This window comes from Schistocerca americana, chromosome 2 (genome assembly GCF_021461395.2).
Source record: "Schistocerca americana isolate TAMUIC-IGC-003095 chromosome 2, iqSchAmer2.1, whole genome shotgun sequence".
NCBI classification, from domain to species: domain Eukaryota; kingdom Metazoa; phylum Arthropoda; class Insecta; order Orthoptera; family Acrididae; genus Schistocerca; species Schistocerca americana.
This window is the reverse complement of record NC_060120.1, coordinates 267,918,446-267,939,231: the sequence shown is the minus strand read 5'-3', so window position 1 is coordinate 267,939,231 and position 20,786 is coordinate 267,918,446.

The window sequence follows — 20,786 nt, the reverse complement described above, 5'->3', positions numbered from 1 at the left end:
ATGTATTTACCTTAATATCATCACATGCCATAATATATATATCAGTTCATGAAAAATTACTAAATTCAACCAATATCTGGTTCTTTACCGGCTTGCTAGTCTTTCCAGTAGCACCAACAATTTTTACACCAGTCACTGACATAATCACTAGTCCAGGCTTATCACAGATGTGTTCGAAAAACGATTGGGAGATCGCACTTATCTGAGATCCTGTGTCAAGAAGTACTTGCAATTTCACATTATAAATTTCAACTGGTATTAGAGTTTATTTAACAGCCAAATGCTTTCATTGTTGTGTTCTTCCCTAAGCAAATCCGTGTCGACGATAACATCGCCCCAAGATATGCTTTTGACCTGCACATTGTAATGTCCCCACAGAAAATACCCTCTACCACGCACCAATTAATCATTGTCAATCAAACCATCCACATTCATTCACTTTGGAAAAGTCTCTGATCTGATTTTCTCGTAACATATGCGGCTACAGCTCGACGACGCCAAAGTATTTTCTAGTGCGTTTATTCTTTGAAATAACATGCATTCTCCATGGTTGTTAGAGTGGTAGCTAGGACAGCTTCTGGAGTATCTGTTGAGGGATTGACGTGTTTCTGAGAGATACATATTCGGCTTTTCTTCTCGCTAAAGCGAGCCAATTAACATTTGTGCCGCTAGCGGTTTGTTTCGAAGAGAAAGAGATTGTAAAAAGAAAAATAATTAAGACGTGGAATCACCGGAGATCTGGATATGTAATGGAGATGGATTTAATACACAATTTCCTTCATAAATAAGGTTTGTGACTTTTTTGTTCTGGAGTGAATGAACGAATGAGTTTTTCTGAATCATTTGATGATCACGTTGGCCCTGTAATTAGTGGGGAAGTTTCAGCTGTGTCGAAGAGAGCCTGCAATCACTGAGTCTGTGTTAAATCGTCCAAAAAGGCTTCTTACACATCTGGAATTCGCAATTTTTCTTAAAAGGAACAAATTGTCCACAGGATGGATTTTCCCGACTGAATGCAGGGTTTAACAGTAATAATAAGTGTTAAAACATCACCTATATCTGGCGGTTTCTTTGTTTCCCGGAGCTCAAAGTCATTAAATACTTGAACTCTTAGTAACAATAACAGTGAGTCGTCCGGCGGCTCCTTTTTTCTGTGTTCAGTCTCAACATCTGGATTTTGTTTTGAAACTTCGTCATCAGTGGGTACAATATCGCAATTAGCTGTACTCCCATTATTTTCACTAGTACCGAAATACTTGTCATCTGAACTATCGTCAGAACCCGACCATTCTGTATCGCTTTCAGGTTCTAACATAAAAGCTTTTCTGAGACAGGCACTAAGTTCTTCCTCTGCATTTTCTTCAGACTTTGATTTTAGCTCAATATCCTCTTTTGGCAAAATGGCCTCATTATCAGCTTTACTCACATCCACTGTTACTTCATATTTAGTGTAATCCTCGTGGACTTCAGTTATTCTTAGGTAATTACCTGCCCCTTCCCCAAGGTGCCTTTTGGTAACAGCTTGTACTGTTGGTGGATCGTTAACAGAAGTTACTTCCTCGTCAATGCTTAGGATTTAATCCTCCAATACCTTCCTATCTTTAACCATCATCCTAACGGCAGCATGCGTACTTTGCGCGGCGCTATTTACTCTCTCAACTTCGGGCCATGTCACCTTATCGACGTCCCTACTATTCCCTTTTTCACTAATTAACCTCCTTGCCTCATATTCCTTCTTAAAATCCTCCCACTCACACTGCTTGAGGCCCTTGTACAGATCGTCGATCTGCACACGCCAATCAGTTACTTCTGCTAATTCATTCTCGCCATTTACTTCATTGCTAACACTGCTAACCGCACCTCTCAGTGTATCCACAGTTTCGTCTATTACTTCCTTCGCCACGAAATTACCACTCGTAATGTATTCACCAGCTCTTACGGCAATGTTTGTACCTAATTCTGTCGCATTGCTAGCGGCTTCTCTCTGAACAGCTGTTCTGCTAGGCTGGGCCGTTGCCCTCTGATGCTCCACTCGCCTGTTAACATGTATCGCTCTGTGCGGCGAAGATGAGTCATCTGCGCTCGCACCTGTCACTTGTTTCGCAACAACACGTTGCGTCGTTCCACGCCTGTCTCTAAACTGTCTAATAACTTTACTGTCAGTCCGATAACATTTCTTAAATCGGGGCCGGTATGTTCTGTCCGCTTCCGTATGGCCTGCAACGTTCGCGGAAATCAGTTTCCCACGTCGTTATTATTTTGCGCGGTGTACCCTCTACCGCGACCTGGATACCCCCTCTTCCTCTTCCTCTGCCTCTACCTCTCTGTATCATGTTGACGCGAAACCCATCACCGTCATTTCTCTCGTCATTATTGCGGTTATTCCTGTTACTAAAATTGTGATAATTGGCACGACTTTCGCGCCAGTGATATTCGTCTTCGACCCTTTCGAGAAACGCTTGGAAGCTACGATGATTGCTTCCCACATATCTCTTCGAATCTTCTGGAAGCTTTTTATATAGCTCCCATATGATTTCAGAATCGGATCTTCTCCCTCTTAAGTGTGTCAACTTTCGGTACCAATATTCGCAGAAATCTTTCAAAGAATTCCTGCCCCTGTTATCATGAAGTTTGGCCTTGATAAACTCACGCCACAAATGATCCTGTTTTTGTTCAGACCAATATTCTTCCGTAAACTTCTGCTTAAACTCTTCGAACGTCATTAGTTCGGTATTCAAGTCAATTCCCCAGCGCTTAGCGTCGCCTACTAAGGCGCTAATTACTACGTTTATATTCTCCTGACCAGACAAGTGTTCAGGAAACATCCTCTCGCAATTTTTGATGAAATCCAACGGATGCCATCCATTACGTTTCTTGGCGGGATCGAAGCGCTCCTCACCTTCCAACAGCTTCGTAAGTGGTGTGCCATTACAGACAACACCAGGCCTATCTTTGACTTTACTCTCAAGATCGAAAATTTTGCCCTGAGTTTTCGATGTATTTTGTTCACATTTTTGCACACATCTGATAACTTTTTCGCCTAAATTTCTTTCACTATCTGAAACTGCATTTTTCAACTGTGAGATTCCATGTTGGCATTCGTTTACGATCTCAGTTTTAAGACTGAAAACTTTTTCGTCTACTTTTGTTTCTACTAGAGGCTCTACTTTCTCTTGGATGTTGAGAATTTCAACATCAGAGCTACTGTTAATTTTGTCAATTTCCCCCTGCATAGTATTCATATTTTTATTAATTGTGTCAATTTCAGACTACATAGTATTTACTACAGAGCTTAAATTGCCCACTTTTTGTTCTACCTGTTCTATTTGTTTACTAATTTTAATCCTTGTTCTTCGACCTGTGCTTTAAGTTGACCATCTTGTGTTTTAAGCTGCTCGTCAACGTGTGTTTTAAGCTGACCAACTTGTGTTTTAAGCTGCTCGTCAACGTGTGTTTTAAGCTGATCAACTTGTGTTTTAAGCTGCTCGTTAACGTGTGTTTTAAGCTGATCATTCTGTGTTTTGAGCTGCTCACTCTGTCCTGGTAAAGGTAGGAGGTGAGATACTGGCAGAAGTGAAGCTGTGAGTACCGGGCGTGAGTCGTGCTTCGGTAGCTCAGATGGTAGTGCACTTGCCCGCGAAAGGGAAAGGTCCCGACTTCGAGTCTCGGTCGGGCACACAGTTTTAATCTGCCAGGAAGTTTCATATCAGCGCACACTCCGCTGCAGAGTGAAAATCTCATTCTAGTAAATGTAGTGCACACATCTGAACTTGTTTGATTTTAAATGGGGTTGCAGTGTGCACATCAAGCACATGCTTCAATGGAGAGCAGTAATATAGGGGAACTAAGTTGTGTAGAATGTGTCTTCCATTACTGTGTATAGTCAGCTTTCTTATCTGAGAAGGTATTATGGGTAACATTTGTGATGCACTGCAAATTGCTTCATCATTCACTCTAACACACGCGCACTCACAAAATATCATTTATCTTTCACAACTTCCATCTATTGAAAATAAAAGTGTTCCAAGAATAGTCTTTCATTCTGCAGATTAGTTAGGTGCTAAAATTGGTGATAATGTGGGGGATGGGTTCTAAAGACGGCAGGGGAGGAGGGGTGGGGGTACTAGCAAATATCTGATTGCACTCAGGAGTAGTGATGTAAGAACGGTTGGGACCCAAATCTAGGGTATCAGAGGGAGCGGTACTACTCGGAAAGTGCAACTTAGTCGCCGGTTATCCAGATCCGCAGGACAGCTGTGATAGGTTGATCTCTAAAGTGATCTCGCCCCCTGCCTGTGGTTGGCGGAAAGCTGCTCCCCGCATCAGCCTCGTGGAGGGGATGCGGGAGATAAATGGTGTCGCATTGGGCGTGAAATGCGGACGCGTTTCGGCACCTCCGGCCGCTGGAAGCCGCCGTGACAAATGGACCGCGGCGGTGTGTCTCTGCCACCGCGTTCCGTGGCCAGGCGACGGCGGCAAGGAGTGGTAACGCGGAAACGTCCCTACCTGTGATTCTCGCTGCGGTGGAGTTACTGTGGTGGTGGTGGTGGTGGTAGTTAGTGTTTAACGTCCCGTCGACAACGAGGTCATGAGACACGGAGCGCAAGCTCGGGTTAGGGAAGGATTGGGAAGGAAATCGGCCGTGCCCTTTCAAAGAACCATCCTGGCATTTGCCTGAAACGATTTAGGGAAATCACGGAAAACCTAAATCAGGATGGCCGGAGACGGGATTGAACCGTCGTCCTCCCGAATGCGAGTCCAGTGTGCTAACCACTGCGCCACCTCGCTCGGTGGGAGCTACTGTTCTAGGTAGTTTTCAGAGTAATAATTTAGTATTATTTCACCAGATGGCTTGTTACACCTTCATTTTTAGAACACTACGTCCTCCTGTAGATTTCCAGCGACCTTGCCACAGTGGTAACAGTGGTTGCCGTCAGATCACCGAAGTGAAGCGCTGTCGGGCTTGTATGGGTGACGGTCCGGTTCTGCGGGACGCTGTTTTACATCTACATCTACATCCTTACTCCGCAAGCCACCTGACGGTGTGTGGAGGAGGGTACCTTGAGTAGCTCTATCTGTTCTCCCTCCTACTCCAGTCTCGTATAGTTCGTGGAAAGAAAGATTGTCGGCATTCCTCTGCGTGGGCTCTAATCTCTCTGATTTATCCTCGTGGTCTCTTCGCGAAATATACGTCTGAGGGAGCAATATACTTCTTGACTCCTCGGTGAAGGTATGTTCTCGAAACTTCAACAAAAGCCCGTACCGAGCAACTGAGCGTCTCTCCTGCAGAGTCTTCCACTGGAGTTTATCTATCATCTCCGTAACGCTTTCGCGATTACTAATGGTCCTGTAACGAAGCGTGCTGCTCTCCGTTGGATCTTCTCGATCTCCACTATAAACTCTACCTAATACGGATCCCACATTGGTGAGCAGTATTCAAGCAGTGGGCCAACAAGTGTACTGTAACCTACTGCCTTTGTTTACGGATGGCATTTTCTTAGGATTCCTAAAATGAATCTCAGTCTGGCATCTGCTTTACCAACTATAAATCCTATATGGTCATTCAATTTTAAATCACTCCTAATGCCTACTCCCAGATAATTTATGGAATTAACAGCTTCCAGTTGCTTGTAGCTAAATGATAAAGGATCTTTCTTTCTATGCATTCGCAGCACATTACAGTTGTCTATATTGAGATTCAATTGCCATTCCCTGCACCATGCGTCAATTCGTTGCAGATCCTCCTGCATTTCAGTACAATTTTCCATTGTTACAACCTCTCGATATATTACAGCATCATCCGCAAAAAGCCTCAGTGAACTTCCGATGTTATCAACAAGGTCATTTATGTATATTGTGAATAGCAGCTGTCCTACGACACTACCCTGCGGCACATCTGAAATCACTCTTACTTCGGAAGGCTTCTCTCCATTGACAATGATATGCTGCGTTCTGTTATCTAGCAACTCTTCAATCCAATCACGCAATTGGTCTGAGAGTCCATATGCTCTTACTTTGTTCATTAAACGACTGTGGGCAACTGTATCAAATCCTTGCGCACGTCAAGAGACATGACATCTACCTCGGAACCCGTGTCTATGGCCCTCTGAGTCTCGTGGACGAATAGCGTGAGCTGGGTTTCACACGATCGTCTTTTTCGAAACCCATGCTGATTCCTACAGAGTAGATTTCCAGTTGCCCACCGTGTCGCGCTCAGCACTTGTTAGGCCTCTTGAGGAGCTACGTGACTTAGAAGTGGCGTCTCCTGTCAGAAAAATTGACAACAGCCGGTAGAGCGCTGTGCTGACTACACGGCCCTTCATATCCGCATCCCGTGAGGCCTATTGGCTGAGGATGACACGGCTGTCACTCGGTACCACTGGACCTTCCGAAACCTGTTCGGATGGCATTTAATTTACACCTGCCGATCGATGCATAGTTAAAGTCTCCATCAGTGGTTACTGCATGATTCCCGAAAATGCATGCTAGTGAGCAGAGATTTCCTCTCAAGTTGTCAGTTACATCTTGGGGTCAGTCTGGTGGACGACAGAACCTGACAATTATAAGATATACCAAATCATGATAGTGAATCTTCTCTAGTCAACCTTTCGTGCACCTTCAGTTCCTATCTCGGTGAATCTGAGTTTCTTGTTTGCTGTGATACCTCACTTACCTTTAGCCTATGCTTTCGGCCTATATTGGGGAGACGATGTCCAAAGTACAAACGATATAAAATACAAGCCGGCTATGTCACTAAAACCACTTCTGGTAAAGAGGAATCTGTTTGCAACTAACACTAATTTAAGTGTTAAGAACTCTTTTCCAAAGGTATTTGTGTGGAGTGTATCCTTATATGCAAGTGAAACGTGAAGCAAAGCGGTTTAGTCAAGAAGACAATAGAAGCTTTTGTAACTTTGTGCCACGGGAGTTTTCTTAACTTTAAGGAATTAATGAGGAGTTACTAAATCAAATCGGGGAACTAAGAAAAATGTACGATTCTGCTGTCCCTGTTTTATTACGAATTACGATCCATGTTCCTTCGGGCATACATACATGTATGAGGGAACAGATGCTGTAGCGATTACAGCCGTTATGAAATACACGTAATGTATTCGCAGATGCGACTATGGACAAACATAAGGTGTATAACGGTTTGATGACATTGAAAAATTGTGTGGAACCGGATCTCGAACCTGGATTTCCCGCATATCGCGAGCGGATGCCCTACTATAAACACTCTGCACTTCCGTTTAGTTAGGACTTAAATTAATAGTGTACCAAAATATCCCTGTTGTGCGGGGAAGTCATCTATTCCGAAAAAGAAATGAAATCCATGGAATGTAGGTGCAGTTATATATTGCAGCAGTACTGAAAAGAAAGGGAAAGTCGGTTATGGCAAATGAGTATATAACTGAGTTGGATTATATTACAGTGGTTACTTGTATTTGGAAATTAATGAATCAATGAAAATTAACGGTCACTAGTTCACCACGTGAATCAAACTACAATTGCAAAAATTACTATTTGTCACATCACAGTGAAACAATACCTTTCACTTTAATAACAACTCTAGAAATCAATTATTAATAATCAAAGAGCAACAAAATCTCATCAGTAGTACACAGGTACGTAAATGAAAAATTCCTCGTATTAATAACTGTAACACTTACCGTCTTTAATTTTAGTCAAAAATTATTTAGTTTCATTCATTACTGAAAACTGTCATTTAGCTTCAAAATTATCGTAATGACATAGCGTCATTCAATAATCACCTTCTCTTGGCCAGAAATGCCTTTTTTGCCATAGCGAGTCTGCTTTTGACGTCCTCCTTGCTCCGTCCGTCATTGGTTATTATACTGCCTAGGTAGCAGAATTCCTTAACTTCATTGACTTCGTGACCATCAATCCGGATGTTAAGTTTCTCGCTGTTCTCATTTCTACTACTTCTCATTAGCTTCGTCTTTCTCCGATTTACTCTCAAACCATACTGTGTACTCATTAGACTGTTCATTCCGTTCAGCAGATCATTTAATTCTTCTTCACTTTCACTCAGGATAGCAATGTCATCAGCGAATCGTATCATTGATATCCTTTCACCTTGTATTTTAATTCCATTCCTGAACCTTTCTTTTATTTCCATCATTGCTTCCTCGATGTACAGATTGAAGAGTAGGGGCGAAAGGCTACAGCGTTGTCTTACACCCTTCTTAATACGAGCACTTCGTTCTTGATCGTCCACTCTTATTATTTCCTCTTGGTTGTTGTACATATTGTATATGACCCGTCTCTCCCTATAGCTTACCCCTACTTTTTTCAGAATCTCGAACAGCTTGCACCATTTTATATTGTCGAACGCTTTTTCCAGGTCGACAATTCCTATGAAAGTGTCTTGATTTTTCTTTACCCTTGCTTCCATTGTTAGCTGTAACGTCAGAATTGCCTCTCTCGTCCCTTCACTTTTCCTAAAGCCAAACTGATCATCACCTAGCGCATTCTCAATTTTCTTATCCATTCTTCTGTATATTATTCTTGTAAGCAGCTTCGATGCATGAGCTGTTAAGCTGATTGTGCGATAATTCTCGCACTTGTCAGCTCTTGCCGTCTTCGGAATTGTGTGGATGATGCTTTTCCGAAAGTCAGATGGTAAGTCGCCAGACTTATATATTCTACACACCAACGTGAATAGTCGTTTTGTTGCCACTTCCCCCAATGATTTCAGAAATTCTGATGGGATGTTATCTATCCCTTCTGCCTTATTTGACCGTAAGTCCTCCAAAGCTCTTTGAAATTCCGATTCTAATACGGGATCCCCTATCTCTTCTAAATCGACTCCTGTTTCTTCTTCTATCACATCAGACAAATCTTCACCCTCATAGAGGCTTTCAATGTATTCTTTCCACCTATCTGCTCTCTCCTCTGCATTTAACAGTGGAATTCCCGTTGCACTCTTAATGTTACCACCGTTGCTTTTAATGTCACCAAAGGTTGTTTTGACTTTCCTGTATGCCGAGTCTGTCCTTCCGACAATCATATCTTTTTCGATGTCTTCACATTTTTCCTGCAGCCATTTCGTCTTAGCTTCCCTGCACTTCCTATTTATTTCATTCCTCAGCGACTTGTATTTCCGTATTCCTGATTTTCCCGGAACTTGTTTGTACTTCCTGCTTTCATCAATCAACTGAAGTATTTCTTCTGTTACCCATGGTTTCTTCGCAGCTATCTTCTTTGTACCTATGTTTTCCTTCCCAACTTCTGTGATGGCCCTTTTTAGAGATGTCCATTCCTCTTCAAATGTACTGCCTACTGCGCTATTCCTTATTGCTGTATCTATAGCGTTAGAGAACTTCAAACGTATCTCGTCATTCCTTAGTACTTCCGTGTCCCACTTCTTTGCGTATTGATTCTTCCTGACTAATGTCTTGAACTTCAGCCTACTCTTCATCACTACTATATTTTGATCTGAGTCTATATCTGCTCCTGGGTACGCCTTACAATCCAGTATCTGATTTCGGAATCTCTGTCTGACCATGATGTAATCTAATTGAAATCTTCCCGTATCTCCCGGCCTTTTCCAAGTATACCTCCTCCTCTTGTGATTCTTGAACAGGGATTCGCTATTACTAGCTGAAACTTGTTACAGAACTCAATTAGTCTTTCTCGTCTTTCATTCCTTGTCCCAAGTCCATATTGTCCTGTAACAGTTTCTTCTACTCCTTCCCCTACAACTGCATTCCAGTCGCCCATGACTATTAGATTTTCTTCCCCCTTTACATACTGCATTACCCTTTCAATATCCTCATACACTTTCTCTATCTGTTCATCTTCAGCTTGCGACGTCGGCATGTATACCTGAACTATCGTTGTCGGTGTTGGTCTGTTGTCGATTCTGCTTAGAACAACCCGATCACTGAACTGTTCACAGTAACACACCCTCTACCCTACCTTCCTATTCATAACGAATCCTACACCTGTTATACCATTTTCTGCTGCTGTTGATATTATCCGATACTCATCTGACCAGAAATCATTGTCTTCCTTCCACTTCACTTCACTGACCCCTACTATATCTAGATTGAGCCTTTGCATTTCCCTTTTCAGATATTCTAGTTTCCCTACCACCTTCTAGCTTCTGACATTCCACGCCCCGACTCGTAGAACCTTATCCTTTCGTAGATTATTCAGTCTTTTTCTCATGGTAACCTCTCCCTTGGCAGTCCCCTCCCGGAGATCCGAATGGGGGACTATTCCGGAATCTTTTGCCAATGGAGAGATCATCATGACACTTCTTCAATTACAGGCAACATGTCCTGTGGATACACGTTACGTGTCTTTAATGCAGTGGTTTCCATTGCCTTCTGCATCCTCATGTCGTTGATCATTGCTGATTCTTCCGCCTTTAGGGGCAATTTCCCACCCCTAGGACAAGAGAGTGCCTTGAACGTCTATCCGCTTCTCCGCCCTCTTTGACAAGGCCGTTGCAGAATGAGGCTGACTCCTTATGCTGGAAGTCTTCGGCCACCAATGCTGATTATTTATCAAAATGTAGGCAGTAGCGGGGATCGAACCCGGGACCGAAGACGTTTTGATTATGAATCTAAGACGCTACCCCTTTTTTTTTCTTTTTTTTTTTTTAATTGTATTTTACTAAAACATACATTTCAAGTATTCAACAGTACAATTAATGATTAAACCATTTGCAACATTAAAAAAAAGAACCAATTTTGAACTATTTATATGCTAAATATGTCTAATACAGTAATAATGGTAAAACAAACTTTAAAAGTGGTTACAGTATAAACTTTGCTCAAGATAACTGAGATTATTCTAGGTGCAAATTATTATCACCCAATCAGTGGGTTTGTCTACAAAGTTGAATTCGCTGTTTAATTTGTAAACTGTCCATTGAATAAAAAATAATAGCATATTTAATACCAGTTTTCTTGACTATGAACCAGTTTAAATACAATACAATTAAACACATACAAAAAAAAAAAATTCCGGAAGCAAGGTTAAAGTAAATAATAATAAGGAACCAAGTGACTTTTATTTTTCTTCTGTTCGTTCTCGTTCAAGGTGTTGTAGTGGTTTCACATATTTAACCAACACCCATTCTTTCAAAAATGATCTTCAGCATGTTGCCATAGTGCTTCTTGTGGTTGCGATACGTGCTGATTTTTGCATATTCACACTTCATGTAAACGCGGAATTCTATCTCGTTGTCCGACCCAAGTGTGTGGATGACATAACTAACATATTTTCCCAGTAACCAGCTAATGGCGTTGGTTTTTAATTTCGGAAAGTATGTCATGTCTGGTCTCAGGAGGAGCGATGGCGTTATATATTCCGTAGAGGATCTGGTGAGAAAGGCGATTTGTTGCCTGATCCAATTCCAGTTATGCACATTGCCACCACAGGTGAATCTGTGGCTGAGTGTATCCACCAGATTGCATTTTCCACAAAGGTGTGTCTGGTTTAAACCGATCCCATATAGTCTCTCGTTGGTGCTGATGACATTATTAACTGTTTTGTACCATGCGGAAATAGCGTCTGTAGATAGCCCGGCATAGTTGATGTTCCGCCATACAGCTTTCCAGTCACAATTTGGGAATTTCGTTTCAATTTTGTTTCTACCCTCATTTAACTTCCTTTCAAGTATGATGTCGCGCGCTGTGATACGTGTGTTGCTTCTGATTTCGTCACTAAGATAACTTGCTTCGAGGAAAAAGTTCCTCACATACTGCAGACGGGCATTAATCCTTCGCACATCAATCGGTGCTTGCAGGCTATGGGGTGTCACAGCCTCAAAGAGCTTTGCGGTTATACATTGTGGAAGTTCTCTGAGTATATGGAAAGTCCGTTTGAGGAACAGAGCAGACGCTTTATTGCCAATATGCACCAAACCGAGGCCCCCGTTTCTGACATCCAGTATAACCGTAGTTGCACCAACCCTGAATATGTCTCCTCTCCATAAATAATTGGTAACAGTGGACATGATCCCTTTCGCTACTAGTTTAGGGATTGGAAATACCTGCGCAGTGAAATACGCTTTAGACAAAACGCAGGAGTTGATGAATCTGACTTTTTGCACCAGGTCCATAGTTCGATGGATGTTCTCCATTACAGCACCATGAACTTTCCTCCTAGTTTCCGTCCAGTTAAAAGCAGCCATCCGCATCGGACATGCCATTAAGGTGATTCCCAAAGTTTTATGTTTGTTGTCTTGTTTTGCCCATGCCAGTCGAAGGTGATCTAGGCCCCGTAGATTCAATATTTGACTTTTGTTTTCATTTACTGTCGCTCCCGACGCTGGACAATATCTTTGGATTTCTCTTTCCAGTGTAACTGTCTCCTCCTTATTCCTTATTACAACGCCCACGACATCAGCATAAGCTCGTATGACAGTTTTCTCACCACTCAATGTTATGCCTGTTAATCTTTCGTGGACAGTGCGGAGGAAGGGCTCTAAAGATACTGAAAATAAAAACATTGATAAGGGACTGCCCTGTGGAACCCCTCGCCTTATCTGTATGGGTTTAGATGTTTGGCCATTGATTGCTATTTTCGCATTTACACCTGTTGCAATATTCCTTAGCATGGGGGTGGAAAGCCATTCTTGACAGCGTCGCAAAGAGGTATCTATGACTAACGCGGTCAAAAGCTTTGTTGAAATCTATAAAGATTAAAGCACATTTTGTACTTGTCACTGAGGTAATTGCAATGACGTCTCTGTATGCAGATAGACTTTCGAATATCGTTCTGGTCGGAGAGCAAGATTGGTGATGACTCAATATTTTGTTGGAAAAGGCAGAGAGTCTTTTGTTGATAATACGCGAAATTATTTTGTAATCAGAATTTAGTAGCGAAAGAGGCCGAAAATTGTTTAAGTTGGTTTTGCCTTTACTCTTAGGAATCAGTACTATTTTACTTTCCTTAAACTCTGCAGGGACCGGTTTTCCGTTCAGGACCTCATTTGCCATGGAAGTGATCTTGTCCCCAATTATAGACCAGTAGCGGGCATAAAACTCCACAGGGAGGCCATCAAGTCCCGGAGATTTGTTGAGAGGTGAGTTACGCACTGCCTCACGCACTTCATCTTTAGTAATAGGTGACAGGATGTCAGCGTTGTCTGTTCCCGACAATTGTGGACCTAAAATAGTGAGAAAGTCCTCGAGAGCTGCATCTTCCACTGTGGTAGGGGCATATAAGGTTTCATAGTACCTGTGGACTTCGTCCAGTATTTGTTTCTGGCATGTGAGCCTCGTACCAGTATGCGTCTGGACTTCATCAATTAAAGTTTGACGTCTGTTTTTAGCATGCCGCACCAAGTGATACAGAGAAGCTGTTTCATCTGCTACGACAGATGTGGCTTTCGATTTAATTTTGAGTCCCTCCGTCTGTTGCCGTTTAATGCTTAATAACTTGGCTTTTATTTTTTTGATATCATTCAGACGAATTACGTCATCATGGGCCTGTTGATATAAGTCTCTTAAAACTTTATAATAAAACTCCATTGTATTCCTCAACTCCCTGTGCCTGGCTGCACTATACTGCATGACAACTTTCCGCAGCCTTGGTTTAGCCCTCCTTGTCCACCAGTCTATGACTGTTGGGTGCTTGTCTACTGTGCGGAGGCACATAGTCCACGCAAACCTTATTTCCTGTTCCAGTTCTTCGTCAGTTAAAACAGAGATATTTAAGTTCCATTGGCCTCTGAATCGACGGGTTGGTTGTACACTTAGATTAAAGCAAGTTAAAAGTGTACTGTGATCGCTAAAATACACTGGAATAGTCTCAACGTTTAATAAATAATTTTGCAAATTTGGTGACACGTAAATTCTATCTAGTCTGCTGTGGGAGTGGCTGGTTATATACGTGAACCCGACTGACGTCGGGTGCTGAAGTTCCCACATATCCTTAAGGTGTAGTTCACTTACTAATTTTTTTAACTGTGGCGAGTAGTTGAAGTTGGGTTGTTGATCTTTCTGGTTTAAAACACAGTTAAAATCTCCACCTAGTATAAGAGAACACGGATTTTTCCTCAATAAATAAATCAGTTCATCTTGAAAAAACTTCGCACGATCCAATTTGTGGAAAGTTCCTGATGGGGCGTAAAGGTTAATCACTGTCACATCGAAAAGTTTTATGCCTATGGCTCTTCCTGATTCTAGTCGTTCGATTTCAGTCACCGGAATGCCTTCCCTTATAAGAATGGCTGTACCGATATTGGCTTCCGTAGAAACATTAACAATTTCAAAAAAGCCTGGGATCCGAAATTCCGTTATCGCAACTTCTTGTAGCAACGCGATATCTGTTCCGGACTGGTACAAGAATTCCTTTAGTGCTGCCAATTTCAAGGGTGACTGTATTTTAATAATGTTAATAGTAGTAATGCTATAAGCTTGCAGCACAGACATACCGGAAGAAGCTATTTGGGATGAGGTTCGGTATGATTATAGCAGCAAACGTGCTTCCCTACAAGGCACGATCTTTACAAGCTGTATGCCCATTACATGTACTAACTGCCTAGAAAATTTGCACTGCTTTTAAACAAATAGCTTGAGAAGAAAAGTATCCTGATATCCTGACAATGCATTGCTATTAGTCACTGTGGCCATTCTCTTTCTCCTCGTCAGTGTTGGACCTGATGACTTCATATTTGATATTCTTTTTCTTGATGTCTTTCTTCTCTGGTGTGACTTTCGCTTGATGACGCGTGACGGCAAGGCCCGGTGTCTGTCACAGCCGCCGGCGGTGGCTAAATGGGGCAACGGCCGTGGCTTGCGAGTCGTCAATGTTTGGTTCCGGCGTGGTGTCTGTTGTGTTGTTTTGCTGGCGAGGCGGTGATGCTTGTGTATTTCCTCCTTCGGCGCGGCGTTGCGCTTCGGAGTCAGCAGGTTCTTTACCTGGTACTTCCTCGTACGGTTCGCACTGTATGGGTTGTGCACTTGATGCGGTTATTTCAGCCGTGACCTCAGGCTCAGGGTCACATTTCCGTGAAAAATCACTACCCGCTGCGTCACTATCTGTTCGTGGCGGTGTAAGTCCTTGTGCGGAAGTGGGAGCCACATCGACCTTCATTCCATCTCCTTTTTCCACTTCCAACAGATCTTCAGGACTGGGCTTCGGCCTCCTGGCAACGGGTGTTTCACAGGAAGAGTCCTCATCAACATTTCTTTCAGTGTCCTCTAGAGGACGCTTTTTTGTGGGAATCTCGCTGTCACGGGACGGAATTTCAGCAGTTAATGCAGGTTTTAAAGACGGAAAGTCATTAACATTAAGTGCAACATTTTCAGAGGTAGTAACAGGATCCACGACCGCCGCTGGCTCTGTTGTATTACTGGCTGGCAACAAATCGTTGAGTGTCAATTTCCGGCGTTGCGTAAGGTTATTTGTTAGCACAAATACACGGCGAGGGCAGTCCTGACGGAGGTGACCAGACTCGTTACATACATGACATGTAGGGGTTTGTCCTGAGTACATAACATGCGCCTTGTGCCCGTCAACAAAGATGTGGGGGGGAATGTTTGCTTTCACTTCCATTTCCACGGAGCGAATGCCGTTAAAGCACTGCAGCTTGAAATGCGAAGCCCACCTTTCGTTGACTATTTGCCTGACAACCCCATACTTTGAAAGAACATCTTTAATTTTCGAATTGTCTACTTCTATGGGAATATTCAAAACCCTAACATTCCTAATTACAGACTCGGAATTCCGGAGTTTGACAGTACTTTTAGTACCATCACGGTGTATAAATTCCGTTTCATAACCAAATTTTGCCAGAAAGCGGTCTACACTCGCGGAATCGTTAAACTTTACAAAAATGCAGTATTCATCAGAGTCGAGCTGCATGGTATGAACAGATTCAGAATGAAGGCCAATTACCTCGGTAATCCAGTCGTGTATTTCAAGTGCAGAGGGCTGTACTCGACGGGTGTACTTGTCGAAGGTGAAAATCACGGTGTTTTTTCTCACGGAGTTTGCCATGGTGTTCTGCAGCGAAGAAATCTCGGACAACGCCGAAATCCCAACGGCACTTCGTAGAAAGATGACACGAAAGAAGACCAAATGCTCAATTGATAACGCTTAATTCACGTGCAAAACGTCAATAAACGAGCACAAAACACGAAAACACTGGCGTAAACACTGAACGTTCACGGAGCAAACTTGAGGAGCGTGCGACCGCTGCGGCAGCTAATGCCAGACATTCAAACATACAATCAACTACGACGCTGGCTAACGGTGTTCGAGTTGATCAAGTCATTACATGGCTTTTACTTCAGTATACTCTCTGACAATATCATGTCCCCTGACTAAGAAGCGTGTCTAATTACACAAACTTACAACTAACATTTACTTATCTTTACTATTAGAAAACATTTCATTTAATCATACAAGCATTAGTACACCTGTTTACAAATATTGATTCATAGAAAAATACATAGAAAAGTAAAATTTCAAGCTAAAGTTTCATAGCTCACAGAGTTGCTGTGTTACATCCGCCCCACGTTTCGCTGATCTGCATCGCTAGATGAAGAAACATGGAATCGTTCAAATCAATAAGACAGTGAGTGCCATGCCCAGTATAGCAGGAATAATAAACAACATACTTAGCTTTAAATTTAATAAAATTCCACTAAACCTTTGTAGCTTCAAAATTGGTATTCAAATGATTCAGCACATACACTAACTGTTTATAAGTACATACATCTATATTATGACTGTCTGACAAAACTCCACTGCTCAAAATCATAAGTGTCTTGTCGGCTTTTTACTCTAATCATCACGCTGTGTTTGTAGACGGCCAGTTTCTCTTTCAGGTTACAGTACACAGTTAAGTAACGATTATTTAAAAAACTTAAAACGTCTTACATTCAGTTACACAGCATTTGAAGTATCTGCGCCCATTTACATATTACTCGTAACACTTACCATATTTTCGCTGACAATGGAAGGGTCAATCTCCAAAGATTGATACATTCGTGTAATTTTGTTTTGCTGTAGGAGAAAGTAAAACTTTGCACAGTGCAGTGCACGAAAGTCAAAAGTGAGTGGAGATGGTTCACTACACTTCACAATGTTTTGCTTTTTCTTACAGATTGCTAAGCACCTCCACAGGCACACTGCTTTGTATTTATTCCTACATACAATATAGATACCTGGCTGTGTAATTATACTGTTTATTTCTTTTCTGCATACTTGTTTTAGCATCGCTTTCACCTGCAACTTAAATATCAGATCTGAGTTCATATGTATTTACACAAAGAAGTAACATAAATAAATTTCACAAAACCAATTACATTTTGTATTGACTGTGTATTCATTTAAAATTTTATGTGACATGATTTCAGTCTAATACTATTTACTCAAATATCCAAAATCATTTTGGCATAATCTAACTTTCAAAATAAACACACGGTACATGTTACTACTATCATTATTCTATCATAAATACTCATCACTGATTTATAAAATGACACCTGAGAGTCGATGGATATTTACACTTCTTGCACTCTGTACAAGTACGAATTATTCCTATTCTGTTAATGTTTCAAATCTATAATGTTTCGCACACCTGCTCTTCTATCTGACTGAGGGCAGACCAGAGAGAAAGTGTTAGGATAAGGAACGCTCTCCATACTAAAAAGTCCGTTATGTATGAACCTGAATTTCGATTTTTCATTACTTATGTTACTGTATTTCTAGTGAGTTAACAAAAGGACAATGTCCCGAACCTTAAACTTTTAATCGTTTCACACACTGATCGTGTCTTTTAATCGTCGCCTCAGGGCATTTTTTCACCTTTTCTCTCACCATTTCTTTTTAACATGATATGTCCAAATATTACCTTGGTGGTAAGCCGATTAAATCCTCCAGTATATACTTGGGTTTGTCACCTAATATAACTTCCACTGGCCGGCCGGTGTGGCCGTGCGGTTCAAGGCGCTTCAGTCTGGAACCGCGTGACCGCTACGGTCGCAGGTTCGAATCCTGCCTCGGGCATGGATGTGTGTGATGCCCTTAGGTTAGTTAGGTTTAATTAGTTCTAAGTTCTAGGCGACTGATGACCTCAGAAGTTAAGTCGCATAGTGCTCAGAGCCATTTTTTTAACTTCCACTGGAGTACAGCTTGCACTTGCATGAGAAATTGAGTCACGATATCTTCAATTTCAGACACATGGCTGCCACACGCTTTATGGATACTGTGGAAGTATGCACTGAAATACCTCCACAGTTCACGCACACAGGTTACTGAAGTATTATTTTGTGGATGATACGCTGATATACGAATAACCTCTACACCTCTCCCCATCATTCCCTTATTCAACATCTTTTGGATAATCAGACGTCCGTTGCCAGATAAAATTGCTTTCGGTTATCTAATATGCTCAAAATAATCATTTACCAATTTACTGCGGCTTTTCGTAAAGAATGTAGCTTTACAAATTTGGAAACAGTATCTAATATTGATAATACATATGCAGAATTGCCAGTTGTCTTGCGTAGCATTGAAAATCTCCGCAGCCGGGATTTCTACACTGTCTTAAGGTTGCGTGCTTTGCTCTGGACTCTGTCCGTTAATTTCACTTTTTGACACCTATCACAAGTTCGCACTCTCTCCTTTACTTTGCCACATTAACAAACGTTACTGAGTCAGCTATCGTATCTACACGCTTTTTCGGCCCACAGTGGTCATAAATGGAAACAATCAGTTCAGATGTACGTTTGTTTGGCCATCATACTCGCCACTCTTGCGTAATCTCATCCTTGCTCAAGCACAGTACGTCACAGTACATCTTGTTTCCTAGCTTATCACTCTTGTTTCCTAGCTTCTTCGTCATTGGCATCGAGCTTAGTTTTCACTAATACCAAACATTCGTCCTCAGACTGATAACGACGTATGGAAACGTATTTTTCCTATCTTCATTTTGCCTTCAGCTTCTTTGAAATACATTGTTCTGAACATTCCTTCGGTACTCACCTTGTTGATAGATCTGCCTGGCTGAAATGGTAGTATCGGCAAAGCGTCCGCTAGACGGCTGTCTTCGCCTCTGATGTAACAAACTTTGTAATCAGACGTCCGTATAAGCAAAGCCCACCTCGTCAGTCTATTATGCTACAGACAACAGTTATTTAAAAACATTAATGCTTTCTGATCGTAAAGCACAACTACCTTATGATCCGATAGAAAACCTTGCAGTTTCTTAAAACTCCACGTGCTTGTTTCCCGAAACATTATAGTTTCGCTCGAATTTCGTTTGTGTCCTCCTCGCGAACGCTATAGAATGACGTTCATTGCTTTCCTTTACTTCAGCTTTTTGAAAAATGTGAACCGCAATGCTTTAGTCATATGAATCTGCCCCCATGTGAAATGGCAAAGACAGATCTGATGGGTGCCAAATTTGGTTTCTGGCAAGTTCTTCTTTTAACCAGTTGAAAGATATTTGACGCTTTTCCGTCCAAACAAAAGCATTATTTTTCTTCAATAAGTTATGCAAATCTGGACCATTAAAAGCCTGCCCATTTACATACTTGCGATAGAAATTCCATAAATAATAAAACAATTTCAGTTGGTTCTTCCTCTTTGGTGGTTGATATTCTCTGATTGCTCCCAACTTTCTATGGATCCGTAGTTATTTCTGTAGTTGTTAGTATATGGCCTAAAATTCGACCTCTTTTTTTTTTTTTTTAAATTCACACCTTTCTTTATTTTGAGAGTCATCCCCCTCGCCTCAGTGCTTGAAAAACCTCATTCAATAATTGCCGGTGCTCTTCCCACGAATCAGTTGCTACCAAATAAGTTGTCAACATAGACAGTTATTCTGCTGCTTAGCCCCTTTCCTAACACACCATCCAAGGTTCGGATAAACACGGACACAAAGGTGTTTAATCCAGAGAGGTTAACCGTATACTGATAACGCCTCTCTGAGAAGATAAATGCCGTCAGTTTTCCTGCATCTGGTTAGAGTACAATCTGCCAATACCTCGCCGTAACATCAAGACTCGTCATGTACCTTATACCATGGAATTTCTGTAGCATAAAATCTAAACGTTCTGGCAGACCTGTTTGACACTTTAGTAATCTGTTAAGATCAGGAGCATCTATCACAATCAACACTCCTCCATCTCTTTTATTTACCAAGACGAGAGGATTACATCAATGACTCTGAGCTCTTTGTGTTATTCGCCATTCCTCCACACAGCTTATTTCCTCTTGTACTGCTTCTTTTCCAGCTAATGGTATTTGACAGACTGGTCCCAAAAAGGTTCATATGGTACTATTTCAATGTTACATTCGTAGTCACGTACCAGAACAGGTTTATCTGAGAATACTGATTGAGTTTTATATTCAAAATCACAACCAGGCTGGGTTTATCTGAAAACACATCTTTGTTATTGACCAAAATATTGTACAACTTCCCTTTCTGCTCTGTTGGTGTTCCAGACATTCTTTAGACTATTTCTCTCAGTTCATCTTATTCAGATTTCTACCATGATAACGCTCAGCTCCTTCACTCAAACCTACACACGTTGGCAACGTAATTAATCCCACATTAGCGTCTCTCTTCTCATCATGCTCCTCAATGTCACTAAAATTTGCCTTTACTTTATTTTCTCCCACTAAACAAGTCATTACCGTCCTATCACAATGAATAATTACTTTAGCAATTATCTCAGTTCTCGACAGAGGAACCACTAACAAGTCGTGATCAAATATCGCATTTTGAATCCTAAATAGCTTCATTACTTGAAATTTGAACGGTTTGCTATAACTAACAGCAGAACCTA